At 35.5% G+C, this 15,086-nt stretch overlaps 1 protein-coding gene and 1 pseudogene across 5 annotated transcripts in view; both read right to left on the bottom strand.

Annotated features, from left to right (window-relative positions):
* Positions 1–15,086, bottom strand: part of LOC115991875 (putative disease resistance protein RGA3) — a 75,278-nt gene that overhangs the window by 50,265 nt on the left and 9,927 nt on the right. For 2 of the 4 annotated variants that reach the window (XR_004092352.1, XR_004092351.1), the window contains exons 7-15: positions 14,994–15,085; positions 14,534–14,647; positions 14,213–14,308; positions 13,796–13,928; positions 13,532–13,689; positions 13,344–13,428; positions 13,013–13,130; positions 12,626–12,874; positions 11,558–12,501 (exon numbers count right to left, since the gene is read on the bottom strand). The gene's annotated coding sequence lies outside the window, so the exon portion shown is untranslated. Of the gene's footprint in view, positions 1–11,557; positions 12,502–12,625; positions 12,875–13,012; positions 13,131–13,343; positions 13,429–13,531; positions 13,690–13,795; positions 13,929–14,212; positions 14,309–14,533; positions 14,648–14,993; position 15,086 lie in introns of those variants that run through there. The other 2 variants (XM_031115833.1, XM_031115835.1) reach the window with 1 other exon arrangement.
* LOC115991415 lies at positions 8,132–10,899 on the bottom strand (annotated as a pseudogene). The gene is made up of 2 exons (XR_004092187.1): positions 10,845–10,899; positions 8,132–9,586 (listed from the first exon to the last, which is right to left on the bottom strand). The product of XR_004092187.1 is annotated as a protein WHAT'S THIS FACTOR 9, mitochondrial-like (transcript).

Below are 15,086 nucleotides of genomic sequence, written 5' to 3'. Positions count from 1 at the left end.
CACAATGATGACACAAATGCTTTACTTGAGGCCCCCTTTGATTTTTGGGTAATAACTTCCTTAAGTTGCACAAGTATACCCTTATGTTCTTCTTCAACCTTTCTCATCTTTTTCACAGCAAGTTTAGCAACTTTGGCGTATTTGCCACAATCTTCCAGCAGAGAATCATAGGCTTCTTGAAGGTTGTTCTCCCCTTCATTTTGGCATACATCTTCATCTTCGGATTCTTCAATTTCCTCATCCTCAGAAATATTACCAAGTTCATCAACCAAATTGGTCAAATCATCTTTTGACTCAACTAAGGCAATAGCCATAAAAGCCCTATAATTTCCTTCACTGTCACATTCTCCTTTAGTATCTGAGTTTAAGCTGTCAAAATCACTAAGGGTAGTGGCAAACACTTTACCCTTCCCTCTCAGGTAATTAGGACACTCCTTCTTGAGATGCCCATGGCCATTGCATTCATAACACACAATTCCTTGAGGGGATTGAAACTCCTTCCCATCTTTCTTCTTAAACTCCTTCCTATTACCCTTGGAGGATGAAAACTTTCCTTTGCTGAAAGGCTTCCTACTATTTTTCATCTTCAGAAATTTTTGGAAGTTCTTTGCAAGGAATGCTACTTCCTTCTCCACATCATACTTTTCGGAGGAGGAGTCCATTCTCTTGGTGATGGTTTTAAGAGCGAAGAGATTTGCTCGATTTATGAGAAGGTAGTCCCAGCTCATATGTTTGGCGAGATCCAATTATCTCTTGGATTTTGATCTCATCCAAGTCTTTACTCTCTTCTATAGCTGTGACTTTTGCTCGAAAACTCTCTGGTAAAGACCTCAAAATCTTTCTCACCACCTTAGAATCTTCAATCTTCTCTCCGAGATTGAGCTTAGCAATTAAAATTTCATTGAGCTTTCCATAGAAAGAATCGAAAGTCTCATCATCTCCCATCTTAAGCTCTTCAAATCTGGTGGTAAGCATTTGGAGTTTTGTGTCCTTGACTTTCTTGGTACCCTCATAGGTAGTCTTAAGAATCGTCCAAGCTTCTTTGGCTGTCTCCACATGCGATATTTTGTGAAACTCATCAGGGGACACACCATAGAATATAGCATTAATGGCCTTACTATTCATATTAGCTAATGCAAGAGCTGCCTTGTCCCATTCGGACTTGGCTATTGTGGGTTTAATATATCCATTCTCAACGGAATCCCATATGGACTCATCTACAGCACATAAGAAAGCCCTCATTCGGACCTTCCAAAAGGCATAATTGCCCCCATCAAAGAATGGTGGGGCATTGAAAGATTGTGACCGGTCCATCACAAAGGGTCAAGGATCACACTCAGGTAATTAAACCACATCGAGTGTACCTACTCTGATACCAATTGAATGCTCGAAAATGTGTGAAAATATAAGAGCTATTTAGACCCCCAAATTAAAGTTACGGCTTGATTGATTTTACTCTAACTTAATACTAAGTGCAGAATAGAGTAAATGCAAGCGGATAAACAAACAAGCTACTCTAACCCATAAACATTATAACACAGCAGTAAAAAGAAAGGTAAAAGAGTAGGGAAGAAGAATGTATACACAAGATAACACGCTGATGTGTTATCGAATAGGAAACCGAAGAACTCGGCGAAAAACCTCTTCACCGCCCTCCAAGCGGTAATTGATCGACTAGACGGTTAGTTAGGATACATGGGATAGCAAGAGACCCTCCAAGCCTAATCTACCCGATGTACCTAAGCCCTCCAAGCTCCTACTCCAACAAGGCTTCTCAAAACCATGTCTTGTTTAGCTCTCCGAATTCCGTAACAAGCTCCATGTTGCATCTGCCATCCTTGGCTTCTTCCAATGCTTCCCAGTAACACCAAAACCTCACTAAACACTCTGAAAGGGTGTGATAAGTGTTTGAGCTATCAACCTCTCAATGGTATGGAAATAGAGAGGTAGGAGTTGAGGAAAATTCACAAGCAATTGTGTAGAGAAATATGGGTATAACAATCTCTAAATTTCAAGGTTTGTAGCTAGGGTTTTCACTCTGAAGCACTCCTCAACTTTTGTAGGGAATGTGGGTATATATAGTATGGATACAGAAAGTGTGTATCAGATAGCACAGTCTGGCAAAACAGAATGTTTCGCGAGTGTCTCGCGGGAAGGCCTTACCTACGAGCTACTCGCGAAACACAGCTGTCTCCATCTGTCCTGACTCTTCGCATTCCAATCATGTGCAGGGCACATGCATCATTTCGCAGGATGCTTAGTCACGAGCTACACGCGAAAACTCTTCTGTCTTCAATTGCTTGAGTCTTCACACACTCTCTCTCTATCACACAACCCTTACAATTAAATCCTACAATAAATACAAGGTACAAAAAATTGAATAGAATTGCAATCAAATTTGGTACGAAATTAAAGCCAACAAAACATATAGATGTAAATTACAACTTTACAAAAATGACCTACGATGCTTACCCAATTCATCTATACTAAGTAACAGCCCAATCTGGCTTCCCATTCCCAACATGATCCTCTTTAGAGCATTCACATTGGGTGTTGTAAATGCTATATGTTGGTAATATTTAGCATCAAAGTCCCAAAATCCTCTGTTACCCTATCTTTTAATTGTAAAAATTTTTACAATACTGCTACAGTATCGTCTTACTTTTATGATGATACTGTAGCATCTTGGATAAATATTATATTATTAGTTCTTATTAGTTCTCTCTCTTAGCCACTCAGTTTTCTCTCTCTCTTTTTTTCCTCTGATTCTATCTTTATCTTCATCCTCACTCCCTCTGTCTTCTTCTTTTAAGCATGCCATCGGAGCTGGGTTGGAGGTTGGCATGGCACAGCATTAGAGGTTGGTGTGGCACGATGTGGAGATCGGTGTGGCATGGCGTGGAGATTAGCATGGGCATGGCATGGCGTGGTAAGACTAGCATCGTGTGCCTCACGGTGGTAATGGGTTTGATTTCCAGTGGGTTTTGATTTGAATTTTTCTTTGATTTTTGTGAGTTTCTATCCATGGTGGTGGTGGGTGTGTTGTTGCCGTGGTGGTGGTGGTGGATTTTTCTTTTATTTTTATTTTTATTTTTTTTTGTGTGTGTTGTGGCCGTGGTGGTTTATTTGATTTTTTGTATTGTTGTTGTGGTGGTGGTGGATTATTTGTGTTGCTGTGGATGTTTTTTGCGTTGCTGTGGTGGTGGTGGATTATTTGATTTCTTTGATTTTTTGTGTTTTTGTGGGTTTCTTGTGGCAGAGGTGGTGGTGATGGGTTTTTTAGCAGTGGTAGTGGTGAGTTTCTTGTGGCAAAGGTGGTAGTGATGGATGGTTGAAAGGGAGATAGGGAGGAAAACACAAACAAACTAATGGTGGAGAAGGGAGTAAGAGAGATTGGATTATATTATTTTATTGGGTAGTATATATTATTTTAATAAGTTGAATAGGAAAATAAAAGTTGGGATGTTGGTTGTGCTGTAAAATGATATGGTATAAATGATAAAGTAGGTTTTGAGATGGTAAAATGGAATTTTTTGTAGAAGCTGGATGTGAATGCTCTTATGTTCGAAATGAACAATCTTCTAGAAGCAAAAACAAAAACTCCAGTGATAGTACTTTCCATACAAGTAAAAGTCAAATTTGTGTAATTATTTAGTAGGGTAAATTGCAAATTATATCTCCAAAAGTTTGGAGGTGTTTAGATTTTACATATTGAAGTTTCAGAATTTGGATTTTATCCCCTGAAATTTGGGGGAGTTTGGATTTTACAGCCTGACATTTCAGAATTTGAATTTTACCCCCTAAAGTATAGAAGTGTTTGAATTTTATCCCCCTAAATTTTGAAATTTTATGTTGTAAAATTCAAACACTCTCAAATTTTAAGGGTGTAATTTACAATTTATCATATTTAGTACTCTTGAAACTTCCCATCACTCGTGAATAGTAGGCCCCACCATAAATTTAATCACTATCAGATAAGAGAAGGGAGCATGCATTTAGGTTATTCCACAAGAATAATAAGTCTTACCATAAATTTAATTACTATCAGGTAAGAAAATGGAGCTCACATTTATTGTATCCCTAGAACACTAATCATCATCAACAACAAAAGCTTTGGTCTCAAAAAGTCAAAATGTTGGGGTGGCTATAAATCCTGAAGAGCTTGATTAGAGTTGACATGTGTGTAAACAAACTAAAACTTTTGTACCTTTTATTGATGCATAGTCCAACCCAAGAGTATATGAGGGAGAAAAAGTTTTATCTTTTTAAAAGAAAAAAAAAAACTAAAATGAGCCAATATTAAATTGACTAAATAAACTAAAATTTGGTAATGGGAGTACACCTTGGAGGCCAAGATCTAGATGGACCGGCATCCTCATTTACAATAAAAGCAACAAGCTCCATCGATTTTGGAGGTTGGATTAAACGTCATTACAAGGAATAGTGGAAAAAGGTTTGTGGAGATGATTTTACCGAGTCACAAAACTCCTTGCTAAAACAACATTCCTACTTGTTAAAAGCCACCTGTTTTGAATATATCCCAGAAAGGAAAGAAGGAACAGTCCATTTAGAATGCGCCACATAATCAGCTATAGAATCTCATTGTTTGTTAGCAATCTATTGAAAATTTAAGGGTTAAATGACAAAAGATCATTGATACAAGACTAGAGTATCACCTAAAGGCTAAAGCTGTGAGTGACATTGGAAGAGGTTTCATCACAACATAAGCATGTGATCCATATTCTGAAAGTCTCCCTGTTTCATTCTGAAAGAAAAAAGGCATAAAATTTGGGGGTAAAATATCTGCTTTGTGACAATATACATATTGGGAATGACTCTAAACTCTAAAGATAGGAGGTTGACTTGTATCATTATTTATCGGAGTCTTAACAGATGGAATTGCTTTTGTAGCCTTCAAAGCAAAGGAATGTGGCTTTCTCGTGGAAGTGGCACGTATATTTGATAACGAGAAAACAGTCAATAATTAAAAGAAAAGGCTTAATAGAGAAAGCACAGGTATATACAGATGCCCAAGACCTTTTTCAAAAGATAAGCATGCTAACTGAGATTTCTTTATATATTCAAAATAATATACTGTGGTTCTTTTCAAAAGTATTGTGTCAAGAAGCTCAAGTAGGCCCCATCTATATAGGACAATTTCACACAAAAATGTTACGAATCAGCAGTGCTAGAGCAAATAGCAAGATTTCAGAGGACATACTTGACATAATTAGTGTCAACTATCAACATACAGGAAAAAACAAAGGGATACAATAACACAGAAAACATCAAATTAACAGCTACTCTAACTAGATAGTGCTGCTAGGCACTTTATTCAGCCATTTTTTCTTCTGATATGGTTGTTCCAATCTAATAGTTGGTGGCTCTTCCTCACTATTTCCTTGTGACATCTTCAGGAACTCATATATGCTTAGGTCATGTTGCTTCCAAATGGTTCTGCCTATTTATTGATAAAATTTGTGGTACATCCCTTCTTTCTATCCCTGATCAAGGACATCTATATGGTCCAAGTCTTCAAGAAACTCGACTGATTGGTTGAAGACTTTCGTTTTGCCCACATCATGTCACTTATCATGACCTTGCTTTGTTTCTCACTATTTCTCAATTGCACACTGCACACACAAAATGAGCAACAAGTCCATATTATATTAATGGCTAGTTGCCAATCATAAAACCAATATGTTCCTGCCCCAGTTGAATGAACTCATCTATCATCTAATAAAATTTTGAATATAAACTTGCTTACAGGTTCATTGATCAGGTTTCCAGATCAATAGGTGCAACAAGCTATGTGTAAAGCAGGCTAGATATATAAAGGTAGAATGAATGGACATTTGTTCAATTGGCCATTATGGACATGTATAATGTAGCAACTAGCAAGAAGCATAATCTCACACAAAGGGTATATACATGTGCAAACCCACAAACACATACATAAAGCTCATAGAGACAGCTAGACATGAATGAGGAAGATAAAAAATTTCCAACCAAGAAGAAACTTACATGGAATAGTATATAAGCATGTCTCCCATTAATAGGCTCAACTGTGAATCCATATACCCTGCTACTACACCATGAATAGCCCTGTGTGCAAGGAAGGTTGAATACACTTTTCAAATGCATTGCTCAGAACAACACAGATCATGTAATTGGGATCCACAAACAAGCAAACAAAGGCTTATCCTTTGCCCATCAATTTGTAGGACAAGGGACAGGGGAAGGAACTGTAAATTTTCCTCCTATATCGATTTTAGACTTCTCCAAATACATGAATATCTCTTTAGACATAAATGACAGCCTGACACAATAACATTCAAGAAAATGACCAAAAAAAGAAGTTTAAAATGCATGGAAACTACAAACAACATTAATTTTTATCACTATGTTCTAGGAAACTTTATATCTCCAACATGAGTTTTGGGCGTTTTACACAGTCCAACATGTTTCTCCACATCAGATTATAGGACATTGTATGAACAATCAATTTTTAATAAACTAATGGTTATATTTGAGATAGATACCCATCTTATGCAGCCCATAATTGACACCAGCTTTCTCTTGCAGTACACACAAATGAGATAACAATTGTATCCCCATTTAGCAACCCTGTCATGAGGGAGAATTCTATCCATGAACGATAGCCAACAAAAGAAGGAATGCTTAGGAATAGCAATACAAATCCAAACCAAACACCATCAATCAACAACTGGAATCAATTACCTAATCTTATTCCAAATTGATCTACATTAAAAAAACGAATAGATAAACAGAAATTTATTTACAATAAGGAGCAAAAATAAGGATTCATTTGTCAATTGAACAAACAAAACACAAGTAAAGGGAAAATTATATCAAGTACCATGACTAGTAGTGTTAATCTGTGACCACCTAGATGGGGTTTTCTCTTTGAGATTGATCTTGATCTTTCTTCATCATCCATTGCAAGTTTTTTGTGCTAATCTGCTAGGCTTATGCTATTTCTAAAATCAAGAGGACCTGTCTTTGATCTGAATCATAAGTGCCAAACAGATTAAGATTATCTTGAGATGAGCTAGATGTGACCTAGTTGACAATCATTTGAAGCATAGAGAGTACCGGAGTTCCAATTAATGTGACAATTGTCAATGATTTTAGGAAGTCCGGCCAAAAAAACTCTGGGGGTAGTCCTCCAAATTTCCTATATAGAAGAGTAATCTTTCACACAAATTTCAAATCCACAAATTATCATTGTGTAGAAACTTATAAATATCACATAGCCCAGTTCACTTTAAATTAGGGATCTCAAAAATCTCAAATTTTAACTCCATGAGACCATAACATAGAAAACCAAAAATAATGTAAAATCAAATTACATTCCCTTACAAACCACTGAAGTCCTTGAGCTCCTGCTACTCTGAATGAATAAACTCTTGAGATGCACAAACAAATAATTATCAAAGAAATAAATTGGAGCTGTTCACAAGGTGAAGACAACTACATAGGCTAAATCTTAAAACTTATTAATGTCAATGAAAACATATTTACTATAGGATGTGATCCTGTGTGCTTTAGTCAGTCTCATATGTGCCATATGACCACTCCCTCTTAAGCAAGATATGCTTACCCATAAGGAATATAGTTTTGAGTTCAGCTTGCAATAATAAACAAAATGTAGGTACACAAGAAAAAAAAAAACAAATAGCACAAGACCATTTTGTTAAGATTTACTGGTAAAATTATTTTGTAGTATTAAACCTGAACTCTACTGCAACCTCTAGGATCACTGTGCCCATAAAAAATAACTAACAATATATGTTGGCCATGGATCGGTTCTCATTACCCTTTATACTCTGCAGATTTTGAGAGTATACAATTCTCTGAGTCATAATTAATTGCTTAAGATACACAATCAATACAAGATTACAACTCAACCATCAGGAACTTTCTTTTCAATGTAAAATACATGTTCAGATCAATCCAATAATTTTTCAAGTGTTTACTCTTTGTTATGTTAAAATAGCTTTTTAGATGAATGAAGCTTACCACTGTAGCAGCCTATTAACTTGACAACATAGGTACCATTATTAATACATTACGATTGAACATGGGTTGCATGAATTATTTTTTGAGCCTCTGGACAGTAGTGTTGCAACCAAAGGATAATTTATAACGTACATTAGGAAGAGGATGATATCCAATATAAGAGTCTCAATATCAAATCATGGTTTTGTATCAGGAGACATACATGACCATCGGTCCATCAGATTTTAGAGCTGTGTATGCCTCAAGGAGTACTGGAATGCCTCTCTGACTCTTGTTTCCATCTTCATCATCATCGTACTCCGATTTTCTAGAAATCCCCTTCACATCCAAATTCATTTTCCTAGCTTTTCTTCCTCCATTCCCTGCAACATTTTTTCGAACATCTCTCTGACTCTTGTTTTCATCTTTGTCATCATCATACTCATCGTCACTAGCATTCTCAACCTCAGCATCATATGAATCAGACAACGCCCCTTCATATTCTTCCCCACTTTCATCTTCCTCTCCTTTCTCTTTTTCATCAACAACTGTCTGCTCTTTCTTTTCATTACTTCCACCTAGCACACTAACCGGTTTACCATCTTCCTTCACCATGTTCATGAGGTGAATATACCGATTCATCATTTGCATCCATGGATGATCCTCAACTAGCAAACCCCTCTTGTAACCCTCCTTCAAAACCACAGTGTAGGTTCCAATCTTAGTGGACATATAAAATATACCTGGATGCTGAAGCAATGCTCTCTTAAACCTCGACCGAAGCCCCAGATACTCTCCAAGCAACAGCAAATTATCCCTCTCTGTCTTCTTTGGCACAAGAATATGAAGCAACTCATGCAAAACAGCAACCGTCCACTTATCCGATTCATCACTATTTGGCAGAAGATGAGAAGCATCTTCATATGGAGAAATGAAAGGCAACTTCTGACACTCGTCTTCCCACTTCTTCGACTTCTTATCCATCTCAAAACCTCTCGTGAATTTCATAGGGAATGCAATAGAACCCTTCTTTTCCATAACCGAAACTGCAAGCTCATCACTCCAACAAACCAACTCCAAAACACCATCTTCATCTCTGTTTCCGCCACCTACGACTCGAAAATAGTCAGGCAACTCCGTAACTATGGTTTTTTTTAATAATTATGAGGAAGACCCAAATCCCATTTCAAGCAATCAATGATGCTAAGTGGGATTTTGTTGGTTTTTGATATCATCAAGAGCTTCAAAAGGCGATCAGCAGTCTGCTTCTTATAAGTATCGCTCTGATAAACCAAGCATTGTTCGGCGTCGAGGTTTAATGCCTCACCAGTGAGGCGGACGTGGGGCAAAACTCCGACTCCGCCAGGAAGGAACTCATCAAAAACAGAAGGGTATTTGCGGATGAAATCAACGGAGCGGAATGGGATTTGGAGGGAGTCACGTTTCTGGGTGATGATGGAGATGGGTGCAGACTTTGAGGACTCGGATATGAGCAAATACTTGAGATTGAGAAGGAGTTTTAAGTGCTTCTCCTTCTCCACTGCTGCTGCGGGCTTCTTCTTCTCTCAAATTTTTTTTTTTTAATATATATATATATATATTTCTTCTTGTCTTTTGGGCGAGGAAGAACTGTCTTTTGGGTGGGTGAAGAAGAATAGAATAGCCGAAGAAGAGACAAGTTGGCGTGCGAAGGAAAAGAAAAATATTTGATGGAAAAAAAGTGAAAGGAAAAAAAATATAAAAAAGTATTTTGAGTGGGATATGTGTCCGAAAATTTACAAAATGAAAATTACAATTTAAACCACAATAAATTTACATAACAGTTGAAGTGTTAAATCTTCTATACGTCAGAATAAAATTAAGTAAATTAATAAAATATTAGACTAGAATTTATCACAACTAAAAATAATGAGTCTTATGAAAATATTGTCACATTTTATTTTATCCCTAAATTTTTTTAATTAGTGCTGTTTTTCTTTTAAAAAAATAATGCTATTGACAAAATATTTTTATAACAATTTTGTTATAAAGTTTACATAGTAAATTGTTATTAGTTTTCATCTGCACCTACTAGTGACATTTTTTTTTTTTTCCTACCATTAACAATTTGTCATATAAAATTTATTGTGAAATTTTTGTGAAAATATCTTGTCCATAACTTGCATTAAGAGAGATAATTAAAACAATAAATTCTTTTTTCATATATATATATATATATATACAACTCAAATCGCCATTTTTATAAGTATTAGCCAAACACTCAGTTTTTTCAAAAAACATTTTTTTGATAGTTTTTACCAAATACACTATTTTATAAAAAAAAAAAAAAAGTCAATTTCATACTGTTCTTTTTAAAACTTCCACTTTTTTCCAAAAGTACTGGTTGAAAAAGCTGAACCAAACTCACCTTAGTAGAACTAATAGATTGGTTTTTTAGTCCTTTGAACCAACTCATTTCTTTTTTTGGTGGAAATTACATTTTACCCATCTATGGTTTGTCTCAAATTTAACTTACATACAAGTGGTTTCATTTTTGACACTTAAGGTTCGTTTGGATACAACTGAAAACTGAAAAACACTGTAATAAAATAATTTTTAAATGTGTGAATATTACCGTGGAACTCATTTTTATTAAAAAATTACTGAAAAGTGAAATTTGTAGGTCCGTGAACAGTACACGATGTGCCCTGATTAGCTGCAAAGAGTGAGAAAAGTCCAACTTTGTGGCTACTGTTCATGAACAGTAGCCGTAAGTCTCACAAACGGGTGCAAAAAAAAAAAAAACGCAAACACGCTGGGTTTTCAGCCCAATCCAAACGTACTCTTAACCCACTTGTGCTTCACTTTGTGCCATAGAATCTCTCTTGCACCCCACATTTTTGTTTATTGTATTTTTTTAGTTGCAACTTACACATATGCAAGTAACAATAATATGCAAGTATTATAAAAGATTTAATTGCTTGAGTTCGAATCATCTCATTCGCTAATAAATAAGGGGTTATATAAAATAAATAAATAAAATTAGAAAGGTTTTTATTGATAATCTTAATTACAGATATTATATATAAGGACAAATATACAAAATTATGCATGTTATATTATAATAATCATTCATTTAGTTAGAAAAGAATTCTAAAATTATGTTATAATAACTCATTTAGTTATCGTTTCCCAAAAAATATATATATATAAAGAAAATTCAAGATTAAACTTGTGCCTTGTGCATTCTCCACAAAAAAAAAAAAAAAAATATATATATATATATATATATTGTGCCTTGGGTGTAGATCAATAAAGTATTTATTCAGCCAAAAAAGAGTTGATGTTTTGCCCATACAGATGGGCAATGACCTTAGTTAAAATTCTTCTTGTGGAAATTAAACATTGCAAATAAAAGTATCAAACTAAGAAGAATGGAACGCTCTTTAAAAAATTGTATAATTGATCATAAGTAATTGGCCTGCAAGTAATGAATCAAGATCCAAAAAGTGATGAGTTCCACTATTTAACCAACTCACAAACCTACATATACACTCATAAAATAAATAAATAAATAATCCTACATATGTAATTTCCTTTAATTCATCATAAATATAACATTACACAAATTAAAGTTCAAGGGCACCATTTTTTCATGAACTAATGGAAATAGAAGGCCCACCGTCCACACAACAACACTGAAGTAGGACCAGCAACATTTGAATTTTATTTGCTTTAGCCATTTACAATGTGTTTGGAAGCTTGTAGGGAGAAGGGAGAAGAGGGTAAGAAGAGAAAGGAGAGAAGAGGGAAGGGGAATGGATTTGGAAGCTTTAAAAATTAAGTACAGGTAAGGGAAAAAAGCACCTCTTCCTCTTCCCTTTATTTAAATGTTTTAAAAATTAAGTAGGGAGAGGATGGATGAGAAAAATGAAATTCAAAGAAATAAATATAAACTAATATCATAAGAGCGAGATTGACAATTAAAATTTTTTCAATACAAATGGCTCCCATCCCCTCCCCTACCTCTCCAAATTCCCCATTTGGGAGAATTAAATATGAGGGATTGTTGGATTGATTTATAATAATACACATGAAAAATACTTTAAAAGTATTATGAGAATGGCATAATAATGTAAATAAAAATGTACAACCCCTAGTGTTTGTACAATGCAGTTGTGCAATACTGATGGTAAGGTATCCAGGCCACGAGTGTGAAAGAAGTGGCTGCACAATCTGCAAGCTGGCCAGCTTTAAAAGTTGGCGATGGGAGGTGTATACTACCAAGATCCTTCATCACAGTAAGCAAGTCCTTGCTTGCCTTACACTTGAAAACAGTGGTATGTGCATCCAAAAAAAGTCATTTTGTTATACTTGCAAAGCTTGAAGGTAGGCAAATAGACTGACACAATCATTCAGGTGCTTGATGCTCTAGAAAGGCAGACTGCATGGCTATACGGCTTCTGACTGTTAATAAGCTCAATGCATTCTTATGCATATCTGCCAATTTTTGGGGGTAGATAAAATAAAAGAAAAGAAAAAGGTTAGCCAATTTTGGATCATTTTTCCATAGTACATACTTAAACTAGAAGTTGAGAATTCAGAGAAAGTTCAAGTTAATTACCCTTGAATTAAGACACTGAAGGTCTAAAGTTGTAATCCTATAATAGGTATAGATAGCACTTGTGCCTGGATTTCTGCTTTATTTCTTATGATGATGCATGAAGATTTGTAGACTTAAAGAATGAAGCCAAGGAGAAATCCTGACAGGAATCCTCCAATATGAGCAGAATTGACCACACGAGGAAGAAATCCAAGGGACAAATTTATGGCAATAATGAGCTTGAGAGTTACAACTTACAAGTGCTGCACACTGAATATTCAGGAGTCAAGACCTATTCTCACAAACTAAGAGCATATAAGTTTAGGCTAATTAGATAAAACCTTAGCTTTGAGTCTCAGACTGTGACTTTTACCAGCCCAAGACATAAGGGCAAAAAGAATATGTTACCTTATTTGCATAGATTGTCCAGTCAGAAGCTCAGAAAGCATGGTTCCCAATAGGCCAAAAAATGAATTAGATGCTCCAACTGATATTGTTGACTTTGGCAGGACATCACTGTGGTGTCCTGTGAAATAAAAGATCAACCGATTATGCATAGCCACTTTTCCAGAAGGGATTGTGCAGTTAAGAAAGATGCTAAAGTTGATTATGAAATCTATTAATCTACACTTTACCCACAATCCAAAATGATTTTAAACATAGATGACTGCTTGGTAGGATGACTTAAAAAGCTAACAGAAAAGCACCTCATGAGAAAAGAAGAAGAATATATAGTTACCTATGCTACATTAAGTATGCAGTATTAGCACCCAGAGGTTATAGCAGACGGTGCACAAACTCCAGAAATAGTATGGACACTTGGGCTGCAAAAGAAAGATGTGATATCTAAACAACAAAGGTCTTTATGAACAGTCACCATAAATACATGATCAAGACACTTCAAGTCCAAAGAAAAAAAATGCAAACCTTCAATGTAAACATAAGGCTATTAAGAATGAAATTGGAAGCCATCTTTCAAATCATCATCACTATAATACTCTTCACTGTTGCATTCAACACCATTCTTCATGCATATTACTTTGAACACTGGTTCTGCTACTAGCTTAGTGAGCCTTGTAAGTGATCTGAATCATGAGTGACATCCATACCAACAGATAAATGGAGAGGAAGATAGAAGAAACTGAGTAACAGCATGCCAAATGGAAACCTAATAAAGCATCAGATAGATACCTGAAGGACAAATTTGGGCAACATTAAAATGTACAAAGGGAACACATACTTCCTTGGCAGTTCAGAATCCTTGCTCATAAATCCAAGTGCTGGCCCTCAGAGCTCCCTTGTAAAGTGGGAATTGTTTCTTGTGCTGGATAGGGGTTATTAATGGTAACAAGCATCAATTAGAAGCAATACCACCACCACATTGAGAAGGAAAAGGCAGGAAGAGTATGGAAAAACAAACTTTTTCTAAGACATAGGAGGATGGAGGAAGAGAGATAAAGTACTTCTTGAAGGAAATAAACAATGGAGGGAACTCTTTGAGTGAGACATGATTGACATTAGACAGCAATGAAGTCACAATAAACCAATAAGAAATTCAGTTCACTTCCAAGAATGTTGTTCTGGATGTACATGTTGTGTGATGGTTACCTAATCCAATTAAAGAAGCCAAGTATTCATGATATCTTCATCCCTAATGGCAGTTGCCTCCAATGCTTTGCACTCTTCCATATCGAGAAATACGTTCTGCTCTAAGACAAAGAACAAGCATTAAATAGATTTAGAAACTTGATACATAGCAGGTACCTAATCCTATAACATTTTGACTAGATGATTAACAAGAATAGATTTGAGCTATGAGGGCTTCCCCGAATTCTTCTAAATAATTTATTTAAAAAATAAAAACACCCAAGGTGTTAAGCATTCAAATTTTAGATGGAAGGCTAAATAAAGCTGTCACTGAAAAATTACCTAGTTGCCTTTTGTAGTTATCAAACTAGATGGACCGCTAAAGAACCAGCATTCCAGGTTAAACTTCTTTCTGCATCTTGGAAGGGTTAACAGCCTTTTAGTACACACAGCCTTCTGTATGTTTAGATTAAATGTGGCTGAATTAGATTGGAACATTATTGCATGATGTTCTGGAATGAGACCAAAACATTCCTAGGACCATAAAGGTTGGAAATAGAAGTTACTGACCTTGGATTATAAAGAAAATATAACAGCATCACAAGAAGAAAAAGAATATAAAGATACTTATAGGTGAATTACAATTGAAGAGCAGAATATGACTTTAATGCCTCAATTTTTTCTATATATTCACTTCTATTTCAGGTATGTCCATTTCATTCCAAAAGAAAATTAAATATCATGGATGGAGAAAATAGAAAGGAAAATAGACAGAAGATTAAAATGAAATATCAGAATATACCTTACTATAGAAGAGTATCCAAGGTATTTGTGATTTCTTCTTCTCTCCTAGTGGTCACCTCCGAGCAAGTATATAACTCAACAACTTTCAAAC

This window comes from Quercus lobata, chromosome 5, assembly GCF_001633185.2.
Source record: "Quercus lobata isolate SW786 chromosome 5, ValleyOak3.0 Primary Assembly, whole genome shotgun sequence".
NCBI classification, from domain to species: Eukaryota; Viridiplantae; Streptophyta; class Magnoliopsida; order Fagales; family Fagaceae; genus Quercus; species Quercus lobata.
Note: the sequence above shows the minus strand (reverse complement) of the source record. Positions and strands in the feature narration are given on the sequence as shown.